This window comes from Plenodomus lingam (genome assembly GCF_022343315.1).
Source record: "Plenodomus lingam strain CAN1 chromosome Unknown contig_37, whole genome shotgun sequence".
In the NCBI taxonomy this organism is placed as follows: Eukaryota; Fungi; Ascomycota; class Dothideomycetes; order Pleosporales; family Leptosphaeriaceae; genus Plenodomus; species Plenodomus lingam.
The window spans coordinates 71,283-96,406 of NW_027093950.1; the positions used below are offsets into that span (position 1 = coordinate 71,283).

The following is a 25,124-nucleotide window of genomic DNA, read 5'->3' on the forward strand; positions in this document are numbered from 1 at the left end:
TTTATCCTGCATTGCTAGTTCTGCTTACTAAAAATAGCCCACTAGTAATAGTATATTTAAGTGTCCACGTTTAATTAAGTAACAAGGACTTCTTATATATTTAAAGTTTAAGAATAGGTAAAGGTTATTTTAACCCCTAGGCCTCTAATTATTCGCTTTACCTTATAAAACTAAATACGTTACTACTATCCTAAGGGAAACTTTAGCAGGAACTAGCTACTAGATAGTTTAATTAGTCTTTTGCCCCTATACCTAAATTTAACAATTAATTTGCACGTTAGAACTGCTGCAAGCCTCTACTAGAGTTTCCTCTAGCTTCACCCTATTTAAGCATAGTTTACTATCTTTTAGGTCCTAATAGCTATGCTCTTACTTAAATCCTTCTAAAGATATTAGGATTAGTTAATAGTGCACCCTAAAAGGGTTCCTACCTCTATTTACTTTTATTACGCGTCTAGGCTTAACACCTAAACACTTGCATAGATATTAGACTTCTTAGTCTATATTTTAAGATAGGCTGCTTACAGCTATTACGCTAGCATCCTAGTAGATACGCGGACCTTAGTCTAGGCTAGTTGCATATCATCTCCCCTATAAGGCCTCCCTAAAGGGAGGTACGTAACAGAGACCTTTATCTAACCGCCTAAACTAATGCTAGCCTGCCTGTAGAAGAGTGCACTAGATAAAAGCCTAGATAAGCAACTACAGGCAAGTCTAGCTGCAAGCGCTTCCCTTTTAACAATTTTACGTGCTATTTAACTCTCTTTCTAAAGTGCTTTTTATCTTTTAATTACTCTACTTATACGCTATTAGTCTCTAGCTAGTATTTAGCTTTAGAAGAAATTTACCTCCTATTTAGAGCTGCATTCCTAAATAACTTAACTTGTTAAAGGGGCTTTACACGGCGAAGGCTAGCAACCACGTATAGGATTCTTACCCTCTATAACGTCCTATTCTAAGGAACTTAGACTGCTACTAACGCTAAAGCGCCCTCTGCAAATTACAACTTAGACCCTAAAAGAGCTAGATTTTAAATTTAAGCTATTGCCGCTTCACTCGCCGTTACTAGGGCAATCCCTATTAGTTTCTTTTCCTCCGCTTATTAATATGCTTAAGTTTAGCGGGTATCCCTACCTAATCTAAGGTTAAGAGCTTAAAAAGTGTCTTAATAGATGCTAACAACTATAACAAGAGGCGCAAAATATGCTGCGCTCTAGGCTAATATGCTAGCTACTAATTGTTTTAAGGCAAGTCCTAAGTAGAACAAACACCTAATACCAAGTAGAGCTTAAGGGTACAAATAACGCTTAAACAGGCATGCCCTATAGAATACTAAGGGGCGCAATATGCGTTTAAAGATTCAATAATTTACTAAATTCTATAATTTACACTACTTATCGCATTTCGCTGCATTCTTTATTAATACTAGAACCAAGAGATCTATTATTAAAAGTTGTAATTTATTATAGTGTTACTAACGCTAACTGCAATTGCAAGTAGTTTTAGGGGATCTAATTAGTAGGCAAGCCTACTAAGGAAATAAATAGTACGCAAAAAACATAGGCAGAATTAAAGTAGACTACTACTACTAATTAAGGCGGTAGTGCTTTAAAAATAGGTAATAATCCTTCTACAGGTTTACCTATAGAAACCTTGTTACGACTTTTACTTCCTCTAAATAACTAAGTTTAACGAACTTTCTAGCTTAGGGTAGTTGTTGCTAACCTCCCTAAGCTAGTCTAAAGGCCTTACTAAGCTATTTAATTAGTAGTAGCAACAGGTAGTGTGTACAAAGGGCAGGGACGTAATTAACGCATGCTAATAACACGCGCTTACTAGGCATTCCTTGTTAAAGAGTAATAATTGCAATGCTCTATCCCTAGCACAACAGAGTTTAATAAGATTACCTAGACCTTTTGGTTAAGGTAAAGAACTTGTTAGCTCTGTTAGTGTAGCGCGCGTGCAGCCTAGAACATCTAAGGGCATTACAGACCTATTATTGCCTTAAACTTCTATTAGCTTAAGCTAATAGTCCCTCTAAGAAGCTAGCGACTAGCTAAAGCTAGCCTAGCTATTTAGCAGGTTAAGGTCTTGTTTGTTATTGCAATTAAGTAGACAAATTACTCTACTAACTAAGAACGGCCATGCACCACTACCTAAAAAATTAAGAAAGAGCTCTTAATCTGTTAATCCTTATTTTATCTAGACCTAGTGAGTTTCCCTGTATTAAGTCAAATTAAGCCGCAGGCTCCACGCCTAGTAGTGCCCTTCTATCAATTTCTTTAAGTTTCAGCCTTGCGACTATACTCCCCCTAGAACCTAAAAACTTTGATTTCTTGTAAGGTGCTAAGCGAGTTAGAAAAAGAACATCACCTAATCCCTAGTTAGCATAGTTTACAGTTAAGACTACAACAGTATCTAATTGTCTTTAATCCCCTAACTTTTGTTTACTAATTAATAAAAACATCCTTAGTAAATACTTTTGCAGTAGTTAGTCTTTAATAAATCCAAGAATTTCACCTCTAACAATTAAATACTAATGCCCCTAACTATCCCTATTAATTATTACAGCAGTCCTAGAAACTAACAAAATAGGACCGCACGTCCTATTCTATTATTCTATGCTAACGTATTTAAGCAAAGGCCTACTTTAAACACTCTAATTTTTTCAAAGTAAAAGTCCTAGTCCCTAACACGCCTAGTAAAGGGCATAAGGTTCTCTAGAAGGAAGGCCTGGCCGGACAAGTATACGCGGTAAGGCAGACCTGCTAGCTAGACCTAAGTTTTAACTACAAGCTTTTTAACTGCAACAACTTTAATATACGCTATTAGAGCTAGAATTACTGCAGCTGCTAGCACTAGACTTGCCCTCTAATTATTCCTTGTTAAGAGGTTTAAATTATACTTATTCTAATTACAAGACCTAAAAGAGCCCTATATTAGTATTTATTGTTACTACCTCCCTATATTAGGATTAGGTAATTTGCGCGCCTACTACCTTCCTTAGATATAGTAGCCATTTCTCAGGCTCCCTCTCTAGAATTAAACCCTAATTCCCCGTTACCCGTTAAAACTATGGTAAGCTAATACCTTACTATTAAAAGTTAATAGGGCAGAAATTTGAATAAACCATTGCTAGCGTAAGGCTATACAATCTGTAAAGTTATTATAAATTACTAAGAAGCCCTAAAGGGCGTTAGTTTTTTATCTAATAAATACACCCCTTCTAAAGTTAGGGTTTTTAGCATATATTAGCTCTAGAATTACTATAGTTATCTAAGTAGTAAGGTACTATTAAATAAACGATAACTAATTTAATAAGCTATTCGTAGTTTCACAGTATAATTGCTTATACTTAGACATGCATAGCTTAATCTTTAAGACAAGCATATAACTACTAGTAGAATTAACTAGGTAACAATCCTAATGCCTAATACGCTAAAGCGCACAAGCACTACCCCTAAAAGGAGGTAGAAAGTACGTGATAAGAAATCGCAGAAGCGATTCTAGCTACTAGCATAATAGCACACAAGGCACTAGTTATAACTAGCAACTAATTTAATTACCCCTACTAAGTTTCTTAAGGAATAGTCCGCAACAAAGCCTAATAGGCGTTTCCGCGTGTTTAAACTCGCCACATACATGCCTTAAGTAGAGAAAACCTACGCTTTGCCACGCTTACTAGGAGCGGATGCTAGGCAGGGCTATCCCCTAAGATCTATTAAATAGTTTAGCAGTGCTAGCCATCTATAGACCCTAAATTTTGCCTACTACTAAAACTTTAACAGTAGGACTTTAGGTGCTAACCACAAAACTAGGCGCAATAGCAGGGTTGCTTCAGCATATAGGCCTAGGCCTACCTAGTTAAGTAGAAGAGTAATCTCTAAGCCCCTAATTACCTACTAATTAGAGCGAATCCAAACTAGGCAGAAATCTAGGAAACAAGGCTAGCTATTATAAAACCAAAACTTTTAAATTTAGTCTAACTGCCGCTAAAACAGGCGCAGAGCGCTAACAATAGGGAGTTATAGGGAGTATAGACGCGGACACAAGCAAAAATTGCCCTCTTAGTGCCTAATGACGCTAGTTTAACTGCCTAATCCAAGAACTGCGCGCAGCAGATTTAACCTTAGTTAGTTAGTTAGGTATTTAGTATTTAAGAATCCATTTACCCTCCTTATATATTATAGGAATAGGTTTTGGTTTAATTTTCGCGTTATAGGGTTAGTGCAGCAGAAAATAGCTTAGAGGTACACTTTTTTATATGTAAAACCGTGTAGACATACGCAGCCCTATACAAACCATAAACCTGTATTCACTAGATAAGAGTAACTTGGAATTTTATTAGTAGTAGGTAAATATATAGATAAGGATATCTACTCTAATATCTATACTCTACTATAACTACTGTATCTATATTAACTATAGATCTATTAGCTCTATCTATATCTACTTAATAGATAAGGCAAGAAATAGAGATAGTATAAAAGAAGAATATAAAGGTATTATTTAATACTAGTAGGTTATAAAAGAAAGTATAGTAGGACTAGCTAGTAGAGAAAAGGTTTTATAAAATATAAGGATATACTTAACAGTAAAGAATAATAGATAATAGTATGATATAATAAGTATTATAAAAAGGATATAATAGCTACTAGTATAGAATAGTCTAAAGTTATAGAAAGGACTAAAGTAATAGAATAAATAAAAGGTATAGAACGCGCTAAAGTTATAGAACACTAACCCTAAAAAATAAAAAGTTATAGAACGCCCTAAAGTTATAGAACGCCCTAAAGTTATAGAACGCCCTAAAGTTATAGAACGCCCTAAAGTTATAGAACACTACCCCTAAAAAATAAAAAGTTGTAGAACGCCCTAAAGTTATAGAACTCCCTAAAGTTATAGAACTCCCTAAAGTTATAGAACACTACCTCTAAAAAAGAAAAAGTTATAGAACGCCCTAAAGTTATAGAACACTACACCTAAAAAATAAAAAGTTGTAGAACGCCCTAAAGTTATAGAACGCCCTAAAGTTATAGAACACCCTAAAGTTATAGAACACTACCTCTAAAAAAGAAAAAGTTATAGAACACTCTAATATTATAGAACACTACCTCTAAAAAATAAAAAGTTATAGAACACTCTAATATTATAGAATACTAACCCTAAAAAATAAAAAGTTATAGAACGCCCTAAAGTTATAGAACGCCCTAAAGTTATAGAACGCCCTAAAGTTATAGAACGCCCTAAAGTTATAGAACACTACCCCTAAAAAATAAAAAGTTGTAGAACGCCCTAAAGTTATAGAACGCCCTAAAGTTATAGAACGCCCTAAAGTTATAGAACACTACCTCTAAAAAAGAAAAAGTTATAGAACACTCTAATATTATAGAATACTAACCCTAAAAAATAAAAAGTTGTAGAACGCCCTAAAGTTATAGAACGCCCTAAAGTTATAGAACACTACCCCTAAAAAATAAAAAGTTGTAGAACGCCCTAAAGTTATAGAACACTCTCTTAAAAAGAAAAAGTTATAGAACGCCCTAAAGTTATAGAATACTACCCCTAAAAAATAAAAAGTTGTAGAACGCCCTAAAGTTATAGAACGCCCTAAAGTTATAGAACGCCCTAAAGTTATAGAACACTACCCTAAAAAAAAAAGTTGTAGAACGCCCTAAAGTTATAGAACGCCCTAAAGTTATAGAACGCCCTAAAGTTATAGAACGCCCTAAAGTTATAGAACACTACCCCTAAAAATAAAAAGTTATAGAACGCCCTAAAGTTATAGAACGCCCTAAAGTTATAGAACGCCCAGTTATAGAACACTACCCCTAAAAATAAAAAGTTATAGAACGCCCTAAAGTTATAGAACACCCTCAAAGTTATAGAACACTCTAATATTATAGAACACTAACCCTAAAAAATAAAAAGTTGTAGAACGCCCTAAAGTTATAGAACGCCCTAAAGTTATAGAACACTACCCCTAAAAAATAAAAAGTTGTAGAACGCCCTAAAGTTATAGAACGCCCTAAAGTTATAGAACGCCCTAAAGTTATAGAACACTACCCCTAAAAAATAAAAAGTTGTAGAACGCCCTAAAGTTATAGAACGCCCTAAAGTTATAGAACGCCCTAAAGTTATAGAACACTACCCCTAAAAAATAAAAAGTTGTAGAACGCCCTAAAGTTATAGAACGCCCTAAAGTTATAGAACGCCCTAAAGTTATAGAACACTACCCCTAAAAAATAAAAAGTTGTAGAACGCCCTAAAGTTATAGAACGCCCTAAAGTTATAGAACGCCCTAAAGTTATAGAACACTACCCCTAAAAAATAAAAAGTTGTAGAACGCCCTAAAGTTATAGAACGCCCTAAAGTTATAGAACGCCCTAAAGTTATAGAACACTACCCCTAAAATAAAAAGTTGTAGAACGCCCTAAAGTTATAGAACGCCCTAAAGTTATAGAACGCCCTAAAGTTATAGAACACTACCCCTAAAAATAAAAAGTTGTAGAACGCCCTAAAGTTATAGAACGCCCTAAAGTTATAGAACGCCCTAAAGTTATAGAACACTACCCCTAAAAATAAAAAGTTGTAGAACGCCCTAAAGTTATAGAACGCCCTAGTTATAGAACGCCCTAAAGTTATAGAACACTACACCTAAAAAATAAAAAGTTGTAGAACGCCCTAAAGTTATAGAACGCCCTAAAGTTATAGAACACTACCTCTAAAAAAGAAAAAGTTATACAACGCCCTAAAGTTATAGAACACTACACCTAAAAAATAAAAAGTTATAGAACGCCCTAAAGTTATAGAACGCCCTAAGCTTATAGAATAGCCTACAGGATTTTTTTAAATATTAATAGAATACCCTAAAGGTTTAAATAATCTATAGTTATAGAATAGCCTAGAGGAATTTTTAAGTATAGAAGGCTATAAAGTTATAGAATAGTACCCCTAAAAAATAAAAAGTTATAGAACGCTCTTAAGTTATAGATTACCGCCTAAAAATCTATATAGATTATCTTAAATCCTTTCTTAATCTTCCTATGCTATATATTAACTGCCTAAGGTACGTACACATATAACCTGTTCTTTTGTATATTTTGCAAGGATTGCTTCTAGCTCTAGCCCTCTCTATCTTGCAATTACTATATAACTTGTTCGCTATGGCCCTCTTCCTTCTGTTAATAGCAGCTGTTTAGGCAGCAGTTTTGCAAATAAGGAGGGCATAATATCCTAATTTTAACTAAGCTAGCAACAGGCTTACGCTTAGTAGCTCGTAATAACAAGGCTACTTAACTACTTACACGACCCAGCCAGACAACTAAGTTGTCTACAAAGGATTTAATCCTGCGCACTATACAATTACAATATACTAGCTAACAACCCTAACTTTAATAGGGCTGCTAACGCTAATCTAGTAAGGTTCTAGGCCAAAGGCCTATTTGTATCTAACTAGTGCAGGCGGAAATCACCCTATTCTAGCATAGATTCTAACTTAGAGGCGTTTAGCTATAATCTAGTAGATAGTAGCTTCGCGGCAATGCCTAGTTAGACAGCCGCAAAAACCAATTATCTAAAACTGCGGTTCCTCTCGTACTAAGCGGTATTACTATTAGGGCAAGGTTATTAGTAGGGTAAAACTAACCTATCTCACAACAGTCTAAACCTAGCTCACGTTCCCTATTAGTAGGTAAACAATCTAACGCTTACTAAATTCTACTTTAGTATAATAGGAAGAGCTAACATTAAAGGATCAAAAAGCAACGTCGCTATAAACGCTTAGCTGCTACAAGCCAGTTATCCCTGTGGTAACTTTTCTAGCACCTCTAGCCTTAAATTTTAAGGGACTAAAGGATCAATAGGCTACACTTTTATGGTTTGTATTCACACTAAAAATTAAAATTAAGGGGACTTTTACCCTTTTGCTCTACTAGAGATTTCTATTCTCTATAAGTCCCCCTTAGGACACCTGTGTTATAGTTTAATAGATATACCGCCCTAGCTAAACTCCCTACCTAACAATATCTTTAACCTAGATTAGCCCACAAAGGACCTTAAACGCTAGAAGTTAGGTAGTAAGGCCTAGCTCCGCTTTATTAAATAAGTAAAAAAACGATAAGGGTAGTAGTATTTTACTAGCGCCAAAGCTCCTACCTATTCTACACCCCCTATATCTTTTTACAATATTAAACTAGAGTTAAGCTTAATAGGGTCTTCTTTCCCCGCTAATTTAGCTAAGCCTGTTCCCTTAGCTATGGTTTCGCTAGATAGTAGATAGGGATAGTAGGAATCTCGTTAATCTATTTATGCGCGTTACTAATTAGATAACAAGGCATTTAGCTACCTTAAGAGAGTTATAGTTACTCCTGCCATTTACCCGCGCTTAGTCAAATCTCTTCGCTTTAACATTTAGAGCACTAGGCAGAAATCACATTACGTTAACACTACTTTCTAGCTATTACAATACTATGTTTTAATTAGACAGTTAGATTCCCCTTATCTATACTAGTTCTAAGTTAGTTATTAAACATACGCTAGACAGCTAAAACCTGCCAAGGGTGTCTGCACCCTAGCGCTAAGAGGCGCCTACCTTACGGTTAGTGCCCTTCTGCGCTAGAGGCTTCTCCCTAAGGCCTAACATACCTAACCCTTAGAGCTAATCCTTTTCCTAAAGTTATAGATCTATTTTGCTAACTTCCCTTATCTATATTATTCTATTAACTAGAGGCTTTTTACCTTAGAGACCTACTGCGGTTATAAGTACGACCTAGCGTAAAAACTATTTCTTTAAGTAGATTTTTAAGGCTTGTTAGGAGCGCACTAAACGCTGTAAAAGTGCAGCGCTCTTCTAGCTATTAAACCCTAGCTCTAGACAAACTAATTTTAGGGTAATAGACTGTTAAGAAGAAAAGAGAACTCTTCTTAGGGCTCCTACTAAGGTCTCCGCTCTTAGTTGCGTTGCCACGGAGAATCTACATCTAGGTGCTAGAATATTAACTAGCTTCCCTTTTAAGGGCGCGGCGTAAGCACTAATATTAAAACAGAATTACCCTATCTCTTAGGATTAACTAACCTGTGTCTAACTGCTGTTTATATAGAACCTTTCCCTACTTTAGTCCTTAAAGTTCTTATTTAAGTATTTGCTACTACTACTAAGATCTGCACTAGAGGCCGTTCTACCTAGGGTTACCCCTAAGGCTTTATTATAAGCCTCTACGCCTGCCTACTTGCTAGGGCTTAAATCTTGCCCTAGCGGCGGGGTATAGGTAACACGCTTAAGCGCCATCTATTTTTAGGGCTAGTTTATTTAGTAGGTAAGTTATTACACACTCCTTAGCGGATTCTAACTTCTATAGCTACTATCCTGCTGTCTAGATAAACTAACACCTTTTATAGTGTCTAATAAGCGTGTATTCTAGCACCTTAACCCTACGTTTAGTTTATCCCGCATTACTAGTTCTGCTTACTAAAAATAGCCTACTAGTAATAGTACATTTAAGTGTCTACGTTTAATTAAGTAATAAGGACTTCTTATATATTTAAAGTTTAAGAATAGGTAAAGGTTGTTTTAACCCCTAGGCCTCTAATTATTCGCTTTACCTTATAAAACTAAATACGTTACTGCTATCCTAAGGGAAACTTTAGCAGGAACTAGCTACTAGATAGTTTAATTAGTCTTTTGCCCCTATACCCAAATTTAACAATTAATTTGCACGTTAGAACCACTGCGAGCCTCCACTAGAGTTTCCTCTAGCTTTACCCTATTTAAGCATAGTTTACTATCTTTTAGGTCCTAATAGCTATACTCTTACTTAAATCCTTCCAAAGACATTAGGATTAGTTAATAGTGCACCCTAAAAGGGTTCCTACCTCCGTTCACTTTTATTACGCGTCTAAGCTTAACACCTAAACACTCGCATAGATATTAGACTCCTTAGTCTATGTTTTAAGATAGGCCGCTTACAGCTATTACGCCAGCATCCTAGCAGATGCGCGGACCTTAGTCTAGGCTAGTTGCATGTCGTCTCCCCTATAAGGCCTCCCTAAAGGGAGGTACGTAATAGAGACCTTTATCTAACTGCCTAAACTAATACTAGCCTACCTATAGAAGAGTGCACTAGACAAAAGCCTAGATAAGCAACTACAGGCAAGTCTAGCTGCAAGCGCTTCCCTTTTAATAATTTCACGTGCTATTTAACTCTCTTTCTAAAGTACTTTTTATCTTTTAATTACTCTACTTGTGCGCTATTAGTCTCTAGCTAGTATTTAGCTTTAGAAGAAATTTACCTCCTATTTAGAGCTACATTCCTAAACAACTTAACTTATTAAAGGGGCTTTACATAGCAAAGGCTAGCAACTACGTACAGGATTCTTACCCTCTATAACGTCCTATTCTAAGGAACTTAGACCGCTGCTAACGCTAAAGCGCCCTCTGCAAATTACAACTTAGACCCTAAAAGAGCTAGATTTTAAATTTAAGCTATTGCCGCTTCACTCGCCGTTACTAGGGCAATCCCTGTTAGTTTCTTTTCCTCCACTTATTAATATGCTTAAGTTTAGCAGGTATCCCTACCTAATCTAAGGTTAAGAGCTTAAAAAGTGTCTTAATAGATACTAATAACTATAACAAGAGGCGCAAAATATGCTGCGCTCTAGGCTAATATGCTAGCTGCTAATTATTTTAAGGCGAGTCCTAAGTAGAACAAACACCTAACACTAAGCAGAGCTTAAGGGTACAAATAACGCTTAAACAGGCATGCCCTATGGAATACTAAGGGGCGCAATGTGCGTTTAAAGATTTAATAATTTACTAAATTCTATAATTCACACTACTTATCGTATTTTGCTGCGTTCTTTATTAATGCTAGAACTAAGAGATCTATTGTTAAAAGTTGTAATTTATTACAGTGTTACTAACGCTAACTATAATTGCAAGTAGTTTTAGGGGATCTAATTAGTAGGCAAGCCTACTAAGGAAACAAATAGTACGCAAAAAACATAGGCAGAATTAAAGTAGACTGCCGCTACTAATTAAGGCGGTAGTGCTTTAAAAATAGGTAATAATCCTTCTGCAGGTTCACCTACAGAAACCTTATTACAACTTTTACTTCCTCTAAATAACCAAGTTTAACAAACTTTCTAGCTTAGGGTAGTTGTTGCTAACCTCCCTAAGCTAGTCTAAAGGCCTTACTAAGCTATTTAATTAGTAGTAGCGACGGGTAGTGTGTACAAAGGGCAGGGACGTAATTAACGCATGCTAATAACACGCGCTTACTAGGCATTCCTTATTAAAGAGCAATAATTGCAATGCTCTATCCCTAGCATAATAGAGTTTAACAAGATTACCTAGACCTTTTAGTTAAGGTAAAGAACTTGTTAGCTCTGTTAGTGTAGCGCGCGTGCGGCCTAGAACATCTAAGGGCATCACAGACCTGTTATTGCCTTAAACTTCTATTAGCTTAAGCTAATAGTCCCTCTAAGAAGCTAGTAACTAGCCAAAGCTAGCCTAGCTATTTAGCAGGTTAAGGTCTCGTTTGTTATCGCAATTAAGTAGACAAATCACTCTACTAACTAAGAATAGCTATGCACCACCACCTAAAAAATCAAGAAAGAGCTCTCAATCTATTAATCCTTATTTTATCTAGACCTAGTAAGTTTCCCTATATTAAGTCAAATTAAGCCGCAGGCTCTACGCCTAGTAGTGCCCTTCTATTAATTTCTTTAAGTTTTAGCCTTACGACCATACTCCCTCTAGAACCCAAAAACTTTGATTTCTTGTAAGGTGCCAAGCGAGTTAGAAAAAGAACATCGCCTAATCCCTAGTTAGCATAGTTTACGGTTAAGACTATAACGGTATCTAATTGTCTTTAATCCCCTAACTTTCGTTTACTAATTAATAAAAACATCCTTAGCAAATACTTTCGCAGTAGTTAGTCTTTAATAAATCTAAGAATTTCACCTCTAATAATTAAATACTAATGCCCCTAACTGTCCCTATTAATTATTACAGCAGTCCTAGAAACTAACAAAATAGGACCGCACGTCCTATTCTATTATTCTATGCTAACGTATTTAAGCAAAGGCCTGCTTTAAACACTCTAATTTTTTTAAAGTAAAAGTCCTAGTCCCTAACACGCCTAGTAAAGGGCATAAGGTTCTTTAGAAGGAAGGCCCAGCCAGACAAGTACACGCAGTAAGGCGGACCTGCCAGCTAGACCCAAGTTTTAACTACAAGCTTTTTAACTACAACAACTTTAATATACGCTATTAGAGCTAGAATTACTGCAGCTACTAGCACTAGACTTGCCCTCTAATTGTTCCTCGTTAAGAGGTTTAAATTATACTTATTCTAATTACAAGACCCAAAAGAGCCCTATATTAGTATTTATTGTTACTACCTCCCTATGTTAGGATTAGGTAATTTGCGCGCCTGCTACCTTCCTTAGATATAGTAGCTGTTTCTTAGGCTCCCTCTCTAGAATCAAACCCTAATTCCCCGTTACCTGTTAAAACTATGGTAAGCCAATACCTTACCATTAAAAGTTAATAGGGCAGAAATTTAAATAAACCGTTGCTAGCGCAAGGCTATACAATCTATAAAGTTATTATAAATCACTAAGAAGCCCTAAAGGGCGTTAGTTTTTTATCTAATAAATACACCTCTTCTAAAGTTAGGGTTTTTAGCATGTATTAGCTCTAGAATTACCACAGTTATCTAAGTAGTAAGGTACTATCAAATAAACAATAACTAATTTAATAAGCTATTCGCAGTTTCACAGTATAATTGCTTATACTTAGACATGCATAGCTTAATCTTTAAGACAAGCATATAACTACTAGCAGAATTAACTAGGTAACAATCCTAATGCCTAATACGCCAAAGCGCATAAGCACTACCCCTAAAAGGAGGCAGAAAGTACGTAATAAGAAATCGTAGAAGCAATTCTAGCTACTAGCATAATAGCACACAAGGCACTAGTTACAACTAGCAACTAATTCAATTGCCCCTACTAAGTTTCTTAAGGAATAGTCCGCAACAAAGCCTAATAGGCGTTTCTGCGTGTTTAAACTCGCCACATACATGCCTTAAGTAGAGAAAACCTACGCTTTACTATGCTTACTAGGAGCAGATACTAGGCAGGGCTGTCCCCTAAGATCTGTTAAATAGTTTAGCAGTGCTAGCTATCTATAGACCCCAAATTTTGCCCACTACTAAAACTTTAACAGTAGGACTTTAGGTGCTAACTATAAAACTAGGCGTAACAGCAGGGTTGCTTTAGTATATAGGCCTAGGCCTGCCTAGTTAAGTAGAAGAGCAATCTCTAAGCCCCTAATTACCCACTAATTAGAGCGAATCTAAACTAGGCAGAAATCTAGGAAACAAGGCTAGCTATTATAAAACCAAAACTTTCAAATTTAGTCTAACTGCCGCTAAAACAGGCGCAGAGCGCTAACAACAGGGAGTTATAGGGAGTATAGACGCGGACACAAGCAAAAATTGCCCCCTTAGTGCCTAATAACGCTAGTTTAACCGCCCAATCCAAGAACTGCGCGCAGCAGATTTAACCTTAGTTAGTTAGTTAGGTATTTAGTATTTAAGAATCCATTTGCCCTCCTTATATATTATAGGAACAGGTTTTGGTTTGATTTTCGCGTCGCGGGGTTAGTGCAGCAGAAAACAGCTTAGAGGTACACTTTTTTGTATATAAAACCATATAGACATACGCAGCCCTATACAAACCATAAACCCGTATTCGCTAGATAAGAGTAACTTAGAATTTTATTAGTAGTAGGTAAATATATAGATAAGGATATCTACTCTAATATCTATACTCTACTATAACTACTGTATCTATATTAACTATAGATCTATTAGCTCTATCTATATCTACTTAATAGATAAGGCAAGAAATAGAGATAGTATAAAAGAAGAATATAAAGGTATTATTTAATACTAGTAGGTTATAAAAGAAAGTATAGTAGGACTAGCTAGTAGAGAAAAGGTTTTATAAAATATAAGGATATACTTAACAGTAAAGAATAATAGATAATAGTATAATATAATAAGTATTATAAAAAGGATATAATAGCTACTAGTATAGAATAGTCTAAAGTTATAGAAAGGACTAAAGTAATAGAATAAATAAAAGGTATAGAACGCGCTAAAGTTATAGAACACTAACCCTAAAAAATAAAAAGTTATAGAACGCCCTAAAGTTATAGAACGCCCTAAAGTTATAGAACACCCTAAGCTTATAGAAGGCCCTAAAGTTATAGAACGCCCTAAAGTTATAGAACGCTACCCCTAAAAATAAAAAGTTGTAGAACGCCCTAAAGTTATAGAACGCTCTAAAGTTATAGAACACTACCTCTAAAAAAGAAAAAGTTATAGAACGCCCTAAAGTTATAGAACACTACACCTAAAAAATAAAAAGTTGTAGAACGCCCTAAAGTTATAGAACGCCCTAAAGTTATAGAACGCCCTAAAGTTATAGAACACTACCTCTAAAAAAGAAAAAGTTATAGAACACTCTAATATTATAGAACACTACCTCTAAAAAAGAAAAAGTTATAGAACACTCTAATATTATAGAATACTAACCCTAAAAAATAAAAAGTTATAGAACACTCTAATATTATAGAACACTACCTCTAAAAAAGAAAAAGTTATAGAACGCCCTAAAGTTATAGAACACTACCCCTAAAAAATAAAAAGTTATAGAACGCCCTAAAGTTATAGAACGCCCTAAAGTTATAGAACGCCCTAAAGTTATAAACCCTAGTTATAGAACACTACCCCTAAAAAATAAAAAGTTGTAGAACGCCCTAAAGTTATAGAACGCCCTAAAGTTATAGAACGCCCTAAAGTTATAGAACACTACCCCTAAAAAATAAAAAGTTATAGAACGCCCTAAAGTTATAGAACACTACCCCTAAAAAATAAAAAGTTATAGAACGCCCTAAAGTTATAGAACGCCCTAAAGTTATAGAACACCCTAAAGTTATAGAACACAGCCCTAAAAAAAAAAGTTATAGAACGCCCTAAAGTTATAGAACGCCCTAAAGTTATAGAACGCACTAAAGTTATAGAACACTACCCCTAAAAAATAAAAAGTTATAGAACGCCCTAAGCTTATAGAAGGCCCTAAAGTTATAGAACGCCCTAAAGTTATAGAACACTACCCCTAAAAAATAAAAAGTTGTAGAACGCCCTAAAGTTATAGAACGCCCTAAAGTTATAGAACGTCCTAAAGTTATAGAACACTACCCCTAAAAAATAAAAAGTTGTAGAACGCCCTAAAGTTATAGAACGCCCTAAAGTTATAGAACGCCCTAAAGTTATAGAACACTACCCCTAAAAAATAAAAAGTTGTAGAACGCCCTAAAGTTATAGAAGGCCCTAAAGTTATAGAACGCCCTAAAGTTATAGAACACTACCCCTAAAAATAAAAAGTTGTAGAACGCCCTAAAGTTATAGAACGCCCTAAAGTTATAGAACGCCCTAAAGTTATAGAACACTACCCCTAAAAAATAAAAAGTTGTAGAACGCCCTAAAGTTATAGAACGCCCTAAAGTTATAGAACGCCCTAAAGTTATAGAACACTACCCCTAAAAAATAAAAAGTTGTAGAACGCCCTAAAGTTATAGAACTCCCTAAAGTTATAGAATACTACCTCTAAAAAAGAAAAAGTTATAGAACACCCTAAAGTTATAGAACACTACACCTAAAAAATAAAAAGTTGTAGAACGCCCTAAAGTTATAGAACGCCCTAAAGTTATAGAACACTACCTCTAAAAAAGAAAAAGTTATACAACGCCCTAAAGTTATAGAACACTACACCTAAAAAATAAAAAGTTATAGAACGCCCTAAAGTTATAGAACGCCCTAAGCTTATAGAATAGCCTACAGGATTTTTTTAAATATTAATAGAATACCCTAAAGGTTTAAATAATCTATAGTTATAGAATAGCCTAGAGGAATTTTTAAGTATAGAAGGCTATAAAGTTATAGAACAGTACCCCTAAAAAATAAAAAGTTATAGAACGCTCTTAAGTTATAGATCACCGCCTAAAAATCTGTATAGATTATCTTAAATCCTTTCTTAATCTTCCTATGCTATATATTAACTGCCTAAGGTACGTACATATATAACCTGTTCTTTTGTATATTTTGCGAGGATTGCTCCTAGCTCTAGCCCTCTCTATCTTGCAATTACTATATAACTTGTTCGCTATAGCCCTCTTCCTTCTATTAATAGCAGCCGTTTAGGCAGCAGTTTTGCAAATAAGGAGGGCATAATATCCTAATTTTAACCAAGCTAGCAACGGGCTTACGCTTAGTAGCTTGTAATAACAAGGCTACTTAACTACTTACACGACCCAGCCAGACAACTAAGTTATCTACAAAGGATTTAATCCTACGCACTGTACAATTGTAATACACTAGCTAACAACCCTAACTTTAATAGGGCTGCCAACGCTAATCTAGTAAGGTTCTAGGCTAAAGGCCTATTTATATCTAACTAGTGCAGGCGGAAATTACCCTATTCTAGCATAGATTCTAACTTAGAGGCGTTTAGCCATAATCTAGCAGATAGTAGCTTCGCGGCAATGCCTAGTTAGATAGCTGCAAAAACCAATTATCTAAAACCGCAGTTCCTCTCGTACTAAGCGGTATTACTATTAGGGCAAGGTTATTAGTAGGGTAAAACTAACCTATCTTACGATAGTCTAAACCCAGCTTACGTTCCCTATTAGTAGGTAAATAATCTAACGCTTACTAAATTCTGCTTTGGTATAATAGGAAGAGCTAATATTAAAGGATTAAAAAGCAACGTTGCTATAAATGCTTAGCTACCACAAGCCAGTTATCCCTATAGTAACTTTTCTAGCACCTCTAGCCTTAAATTTTAAGGGACTAAAGGATTAATAGGCTACACTTTTATAGTTTGTATTCACACTAAAAATCAAAATCAAGGGGACTTTTGCCCTTTTACTCTACTAGAGATTTCTATTCTCTATAAGTCCCCCTTAGGACACCTGCGTTATGGTTTAATAGATATGCTGCCCTAGCTAAACTCCCTACCTAATAATGTCTTTAACCTAGATTAGCCTATAAAGGACCTTAAACGCTAGAAGTTAGGTAGTAAGGCCTAGCTCTGCTTTATTGAATAAGTAAAAAAACAATAAGGGTAGTAGTATTTCACTAGCGCTAAAGCTCCTACCTATTCTACACCCCCTATATCTTTTTACAATGTTAAACTAGAGTTAAGCTTAACAGGGTCTTCTTTCCCCGCTAATTTAGCTAAGCCTGTTCCCTTAGCTGTGGTTTTGCTAGATAGTAGATAGGGATAGTAGGAATCTTGTTAATCTATTTATACGCGTTACTAATTAGATAATAAGGCATTTAGCTACCTTAAGAGAGTTATAGTTACTCCTACTATTTACCTGCGCTTAGTTAAATCTCTTCGCTTTAATATTTAGAGCACTAGGCAGAAATTACATTACGTTAACACTACTTTCTAGCTATTATAATACTATATTTTAATTAGATAGTTAGATTCCCCTTATCTATACTAGTTCTAAGTTAGTTGTTAAACGTACGCCAGACGGCCGAAACCTGCTAAGGGTGTCTGCACCCCAGCGCTAAGAGGCGCCTACCTTGCAGTTAGTGCCCTTCTACGCTAGAGGCTTCTCCCTAAGGCCTAACGTACCTAACCCTTAGAGCTAATCCTTTTCCCAAAGTTACAGATCTATTTTGCTAACTTCCCTTATCTACATTGTTCTATTAACTAGAGGCTTTTTACCTTAGAGACCTGCTGTGGTTATAAGTACAACCTAGCGTAAAAACTATTTCTTTAAGTAGATTTTTAAGGCTTGTTAGGAGCGCACTAAACGCCACAAAAGTGCAGCACTCTTCTAGCTATTAAACCCTAGCTCTGGACAAACTAATTTTAGGGTAACAGACTGTTAAGAAGAAAAGAGAACTCTTCTTAGGGCTCCTGCTAAGGTCTCCGCTCTTAGTTGCGTTACCGCGGAGAATCTACATCTAGGTGCTAGAATATTAACTAGCTTCCCTTTTAAGGGCGCGGCGTAAGCACTAATATTAAAACAGAATTACCCTATCTCTTAGGATTAACTAACCTGTGTCTAACTACTGTTTACATAGAACCTTTCCCTACTTTAGTCCTTAAAGTTCTTATTTAAGTATTTGCTACTACTACCAAGATCTACACTAGAGGCTATTCTACCTAGGGTTACCCCTAAGGCTTCGTTACAAGCCTCTACGCCTGCCTACTCGCTAGGGCTTAAATCTTGCCCTAGCAGCGGGGTATAGGTAACACGCTTAAGCGCTATCTATTTTTAAGGCTAGTTTATTTAGTAGGTAAGTTATTACACACTCCTTAGCGGATTCTAACTTCTATAGCTACTGTCCTACTATCTAGATAAACTAACACCTTTTGTAGTGTCTAATAAGCGTGCATTCTAGCACCTTAACCCCGCGTTTAGTTTATCCCACATTACTAGTTCTACTTACTAAAAATGGCCTACTAGTAATAGTACATTTAAGTGTCTACATTTAATTAAGTAATAAGGACTTCTTATATATTTAAAGTTTAAGAATAGGTAAAGGTTATTTTAACCCCTAGGCCTCTAATTATTCGCTTTACCTTATAAAACTAAATACGTTACTGCTATCCTAAGGGAAACTTTAGTAGGAACTAGCTACTAGATAGTTTAATTAGTCTTTCGCCCCTATACCTAAATTTAACGATTGATTTGCACGTTAGAACCGCTGCGAGCCTCTACTAGAGTTTCCTCTAGCTTCACCCTATTTAAGCATAGTTTACTATCTTTTAGGTCCTAATAGCTATGCTCTTACTTAAATCCTTCCAAAGATATTAGGATTAGTTAATAGTGCACCCTAAAAGGGTTCCTACCTCTATTTACTTTTATTACGCGTCTAGGCTTAACACCTAAACACTTGTATAGATGTTAGACTCCTTAGTCTATATTTTAAGATAGGCCACTTATAGCTATTACGCTAGCATCCTAGTAGATACGCGGACCTTAGTCTAGGCTAGTTGCATATCATCTCCCCTATAAGGCCTCCCTAAAGGGAGGTACGTGACAGAGACCTTTATCTAACTACCTAAACTAATGCTAGCCTGCCTATAGAAGAGTGCACTAGACAAAAGCCTAGATAAGCAACTACAGGCAAGTCTAGCTGCAAGCGCTTCCCTTTTAACAATTTCACGTGCTATTTAACTCTCTTTCTAAAGTACTTTTTATCTTTTAATTACTCTACTTATGCGCTATTAGTCTCTAGCTAGTATTTAGCTTTAGAAGAAATTTACCTCCTATTTAGAGCTATATTCCTAAACAACTTAACTTGTTAAAGGGGCTTTACACAGCGAAGGCTAGTAACTACGTATAGGATTCTTACCCTCTATAACGTCCTATTCTAAGGAACTTAGACTACTGCTAACGCTAAAGCGCCCTCTGCAAATTACAACTTAGACCCTAAAAGAGCTAGATTTTAAATTTAAGCTATTGCCGCTTTACTCGCCGTTACTAGGGCAATCCCTATTAGTTTCTTTTCCTCCACTTATTAATATGCTTAAGTTTAGCAGGTATCCCTACCTAATCTAAGGTTAAGAGCTTAAAAAGTGTCTTAATAGATACTAATAACTATAACAAGAGGCGTAAAATGTGCTGCGCTCCAGGCTAATATACTAGCTGCTAATTGTTTTAAGGCGAGTCCTAAGTAGAACAAACACCTAATACTAAGCAGAGCTTAAGGGTACAAATAACGCTTAAATAGGCATGCCCTATAGAATACTAAGGGGCGCAATGTGCATTCAAAGATTTAATAATTTACTAAATTCTACAATTTACACTACTTATCGCATTTTGCTGCGTTCTTTATTAATGCTAGAACTAAGAGATCTGTTATTAAAAGTTATAATTTATTATAGTGTTACTAACGCTAACTGCAATTACAAGTAGTTTTAGGGGATCTAATTAGTAGGCAAGCCCACTAAGGAAATAAATAGTACGCAAAAAACATAGGCAGAATTAAAGTAGACTACTACTACTAATTAAGGCGGCAGTGCTTTAAAAATAGGTAATAATCCTTCTGCAGGTTTACCTATAGAAACCTTGTTACGACTTTTACTTCCTCTAAATAACCAAGTTTAACGAACTTTCCAGCTTAGGGTAGTTATTACTAACCTCCCTAAGCTAGTCCAAAGGCCTTACTAAGCTATTTAATTAGTAGTAGCAACGGGTGGTGTATATAAAGGGCAGGGACGTAATTAACGCATACTAATAACACGCGCTTACTAGGTATTCCTTGTTAAAGAGCAATAATTGCAATGCTCTATCCCTAGCATGATAGAGTTTAACAAGATTACCTAGACCTTTTAGTTAAGGTAAAGAACTTGTTAGCTCTGTTAGTGTAGCGCGCGTGCGGCCTAGAATATCTAAGGGCATTATAGACCTGTTATTGCCTTAAACTTCTATTAGCTTAAGCTAATAGTCCCTCTAAGAAGCCGGCGACTAGCTAAAGCTAGCCTAGCTATTTAGCAGGTTAAGGTCTTGTTTGTTATCGCAATTAAGCAGACAAATTACTCTACTAACTAAGAATAGCTATGCACTACTACCTAAAAAATTAAGAAAGAGCTCTTAATCTGTTAATCCTTATTTTATCTAGACCTAGTAAGTTTCCCCGTGTTAAGTTAAATTAAGCTGCAGGCTCCACGCCTAGTGGTGCCCTTCTATTAATTTCTTTAAGTTTTAGCCTTGCGACCATACTCCCCCTAGAACCCAAAAACTTTGATTTCTTGTAAGGTGCCGAGCGAGTTAGAAAAAGAACATCGCCTAATCCCTAGTTAGTATAGTTTACGGTTAAGACTACAACAGTATCTAATTATCTTTAATCCCCTAACTTTTGTTTACTAATTAATAAAAACATCCTTAGCAAATGCTTTCGCAGTAGTTAGTCTTTAATAAATCTAAGAATTTCACCTCTAATAATTAAATACTAATGCCCCTAACTATCCCTATTAATTATTACGGCGGTCCTAGAAACTAATAAAATAGGACCACACGTCCTATTCTATTATTCTATGCTAACGTATTTAAGCAAAGGCCTGCTTTAAACACTCTAATTTTTTTAAAGTAAAAGTCCTAGTCCCTAACACGCCTAGTAAAGGGCATAAGGTTCTCTAGAAGGAAGGCCTAGCTAGACAAGTACACGCGGTAAGGCGGACCTGCTAGCTAGACCTAAGTTTTAACTACAAGCTTTTTAACTACAACAACTTTAATATACGCTATTAGAGCTAGAATTACTATAGCTGCTAGCACTAGACTTGCCCTCTAATTGTTCCTTGTTAAGAGGTTTAAATTATACTTATTCTAATTACAAGACCCAAAAGAGCCCTATATTAGTATTTATTGTCACTACCTCCCTATATTAGGATTAGGTAATTTGCGCGCCTGCTGCCTTCCTTAGATATAGTAGCCGTTTCTTAGGCTCCCTCTCTAGAATTAAACCCTAATTCCCCGTTACCCGTTAAAACCATAGTAAGCTAATACCTTACTATTAAAAGTTAATAGGGCAGAAATTTAAATAAACTATCGCTAGCGTAAGGCTATGCAATCTGTAAAGTTATTATAAATCACTAAGAAGCCCTAAAGGGCGTTAGTTTTTTATCTAATAAATACACCCCTTCTAAAGTTAGGGTTTTTAGCATGTATTAGCTCTAGAATTACTATAGTTATCTAAGTAGTAAGGTACTATTAAATAAACGATAACTAATTTAATAAGCTATTTGCAGTTTTACAGTATAATTGCTTATACTTAGACATACATAGCTTAATCTTTAAGATAAGCATATAACTACTAGCAGAATTAACTAGGTAACAATCCTAATGCCTAATACGCTGAAGCGCACAAGCACTACCCCTAAAAGGAGGCAGAAAGTACGTGATAAGAAATCGCAGAAGCAATTCTAGCTACTAGCATAACAGCACATAAGGCACTAGTTATAACTAGTAACTAATTTAATTGCCCCTACTAAGTTTCTTAAGGAATAGTCTGCAACAAAGCCTAATAGGCGTTTCCGCGTGTTCAAACTCGCCACATACATGCCTTAAGTAGAGAAAACCTACGCTTTGCCACGCTTACTAGGAGCAGATGCTAGGTAGGGCTGTCCCCTAAGATCTGTTAAATAGTTTAGTAGTGCTAGCCATCCACAGACCCTAAATTTTGCCCACTACTAAAACTTTAACAGTAGGACTTTAGGTGCCAACCACAAAACTAGGCGTAATAGCAGGGTTGCTTTAGCATATAGGCCTAGGCCTGCCTAGTTAAGTAGAAGAGTAATCTCTAAGCCCCTAATTACCCACCAATTAGAGCGAATCCAAACTAGGCAGAAATCTAGGAAACAAGGCTAGCTATTATAAAACTAAAACTTTTAAATTTAGTCTAACTGCCGCTAAAACAGGCGTAGAGCGCTAACAATAGGGAGTTATAGGGAGTATAGACGCGGACACAAGCAAAAATTGCCCCCTTAGTGCCTAACAACGCTAGTTTAACTGCCTAATCTAAGAACTGCGCGCAGCAGATTTAACCTTAGTTAGTTAGTTAGGTATTTAGTATTTAAGAATCTATTTGCCCTCCTTATATATTATAGGAACGGGTTTTGGTTTAATTTTTGCGTCGCGGGGTTAGTACAGTAGAAAATAGCTTAGAGGTACACTTTTTTATATGTAAAACTATGTAGACATACGCAGCCCTATACAAACCATAAACCTGTATTCGCTAGATAAGAGTAACTTAGAATTTTATTAGTAGTAGGTAAATATATAGATAAGGATATCTACTCTAATATCTATACTCTACTATAACTACTATATCTATATTAACTATAGATCTATTAGCTCTATCTATATCTACTTAATAGATAAGGCAAGAAATAGAGATAGTATAAAAGAAGAATATAAAGGTATTATTTAATACTAGTAGGTTATAAAAGAAAGTATAGTAGGACTAGCTAGTAGAGAAAAGGTTTTATAAAATATAAGGATATACTTAACAGTAAAGAATAATAGATAATAGTATGATATAATAAGTATTATAAAAAGGATATAATAGCTACTAGTATAGAATAGTCTAAAGTTATAGAAAGGACTAAAGTAATAGAATAAATAAAAGGTATAGAACGCGCTAAAGTTATAGAACACTAACCCTAAAAAATAAAAAGTTATAGAACGCCCTAAAGTTATAGAACGCCCTAAAGTTATAGAACGCCCTAAAGTTATAGAACACTACCCCTAAAAAATAAAAAGTTATAGAACGCCCTAAAGTTATAGAACGCTCTAAAGTTATAGAACACTACCTCTAAAAAAGAAAAAGTTATAGAACGCCCTAAAGTTATAGAACACTACACCTAAAAAATAAAAAGTTGTAGAACGCCCTAAAGTTATAGAACGCCCTAAAGTTATAGAACGCCCTAAAGTTATAGAATACTACCTCTAAAAAAGAAAAAGTTATAGAATACTCTAATATTATAGAACACTACCTCTAAAAAAGAAAAAGTTATAGAACACTCTAATATTATAGAATACTACCTCTAAAAAATAAAAAGTTATAGAACACTCTAATATTATAGAACACTACCTCTAAAAAAGAAAAAGTTATAGAACACTCTAATATTATAGAATACTAACCCTAAAAAATAAAAAGTTATAGAACACTCTAATATTATAGAACACTACCTCTAAAAAAGAAAAAGTTATAGAACACTCTAATATTATAGAATACTAACCCTAAAAAATAAAAAGTTATAGAACGCCGTAAAGTTATAGAACGCCCTAAAGTTATAGAACGCCCTAAAGTTATAGAACGCCCTAAAGTTATAGAACACTACCCCTAAAAAATAAAAAGTTGTAGAACGCCCTAAAGTTATAGAACGCCCTAAAGTTATAGAACGCCCTAAAGTTATAGAACACTACCTCTAAAAAAGAAAAAGTTATAGAACACTCTAATATTATAGAATACTAACCCTAAAAATAAAAAGTTGTAGAACGCCCTAAAGTTATAGAACGCCCTAAAGTTATAGAACACTACCCTAAAAAATAAAAAGTTGTAGAACGCCCTAAAGTTATAGAACGCCCTAAAGTTATAGAACGCCCTAAAGTTATAGAACACTACCCCTAAAAAATAAAAAGTTGTAGAACGCCCTAAAGTTATAGAACGCCCTAAAGTTATAGAACGCCCTAAAGTTATAGAACACTACCCCTAAAATAAAAAGTTGTAGAACGCCTAAAGTTATAGAACGCCCTAAAGTTATAGAACGCCCTAAAGTTATAGAACGCCCTAAAGTTATAGAACGCCCTAAAGTTATAGAACACTACCCCTAAAAAATAAAAAGTTGTAGAACGCCCTAAAGTTATAGAACGCCCTAAAGTTATAGAACGCCCTAAATATAGAACGCCCTAAGCTTATAGAAGGCCCTAAAGTTATAGAACGCCCTAAAGTTATAGAACACTACCCCTAAAAATTAAAAAGTTGTAGAACGCCCTAAAGTTATAGAACGCCCTAAAGTTATAGAACGCCCCAAAGCAGAAAACACTACTCTAAAAATAAAAAGTTATAGAACGCCCTAAGCTTATAGAAGGCCCTAAAGTTATAGAACGCCCTAAAGTTATAGAACATCACTTCTAAAAATGTCAAAAAAGTTGTAGAACGCTCCTAAAAAGTTATAGAACGCCCTAAAGTTATAGAACGCCCTAAAGTTATAGAATACTACCCCTAAAAATAAAAAGTTGTAGAACGCCCTAAAGTTATAGAACACTACCTCTAAAAAAGAAAAAGTTATAGAACGCTCTAAAGTTATAGAACAATACCTCTAAAAAAGAAAAAGTTATAGAACGCCCTAAAGTTATAGAACACTACACCTAAAAAATAAAAAGTTGTAGAACGCCCTAAAGTTATAGAACGCCCTAAAGTTATAGAACACTACCCTCAAAATAAAGTTGTATGCCTTAAAGGGGAATTCAAAGTTATAGAACGCCCTAAAGTTATAGAACACTACACCTAAAAAATAAAAAGT

General features: G+C 35.3%; 5 non-coding genes across 5 annotated transcripts; all 5 read right to left on the reverse strand.

Annotated features, from left to right (window-relative positions):
- Nucleotides 1-1,619: 1,619 nt before the first annotated feature.
- IAQ61_008624 lies at nucleotides 1,620-3,416 on the reverse strand. The gene has a single exon (XR_010715559.1). It is a non-coding gene; the product is annotated as an 18S ribosomal RNA (ribosomal RNA).
- Nucleotides 3,417-3,808: 392 nt separating this feature from the next.
- IAQ61_008625 lies at nucleotides 3,809-10,896 on the reverse strand. Its single transcript, XR_010715560.1, has one exon. It is a non-coding gene; the product is annotated as a 28S ribosomal RNA (ribosomal RNA).
- A 165-nt stretch (nucleotides 10,897-11,061) lies between these two features.
- On the reverse strand, nucleotides 11,062-12,858 carry IAQ61_008626. The gene has a single exon (XR_010715561.1). It is a non-coding gene; the product is annotated as an 18S ribosomal RNA (ribosomal RNA).
- A 1-nt stretch (nucleotide 12,859) lies between these two features.
- Nucleotides 12,860-19,967, reverse strand: IAQ61_008627. Its single transcript, XR_010715562.1, has one exon. It is a non-coding gene; the product is annotated as a 28S ribosomal RNA (ribosomal RNA).
- A 165-nt stretch (nucleotides 19,968-20,132) lies between these two features.
- On the reverse strand, nucleotides 20,133-21,929 carry IAQ61_008628. Its single transcript, XR_010715563.1, has one exon. It is a non-coding gene; the product is annotated as an 18S ribosomal RNA (ribosomal RNA).
- Between the last annotated feature and the right edge of the window lie 3,195 nt (nucleotides 21,930-25,124).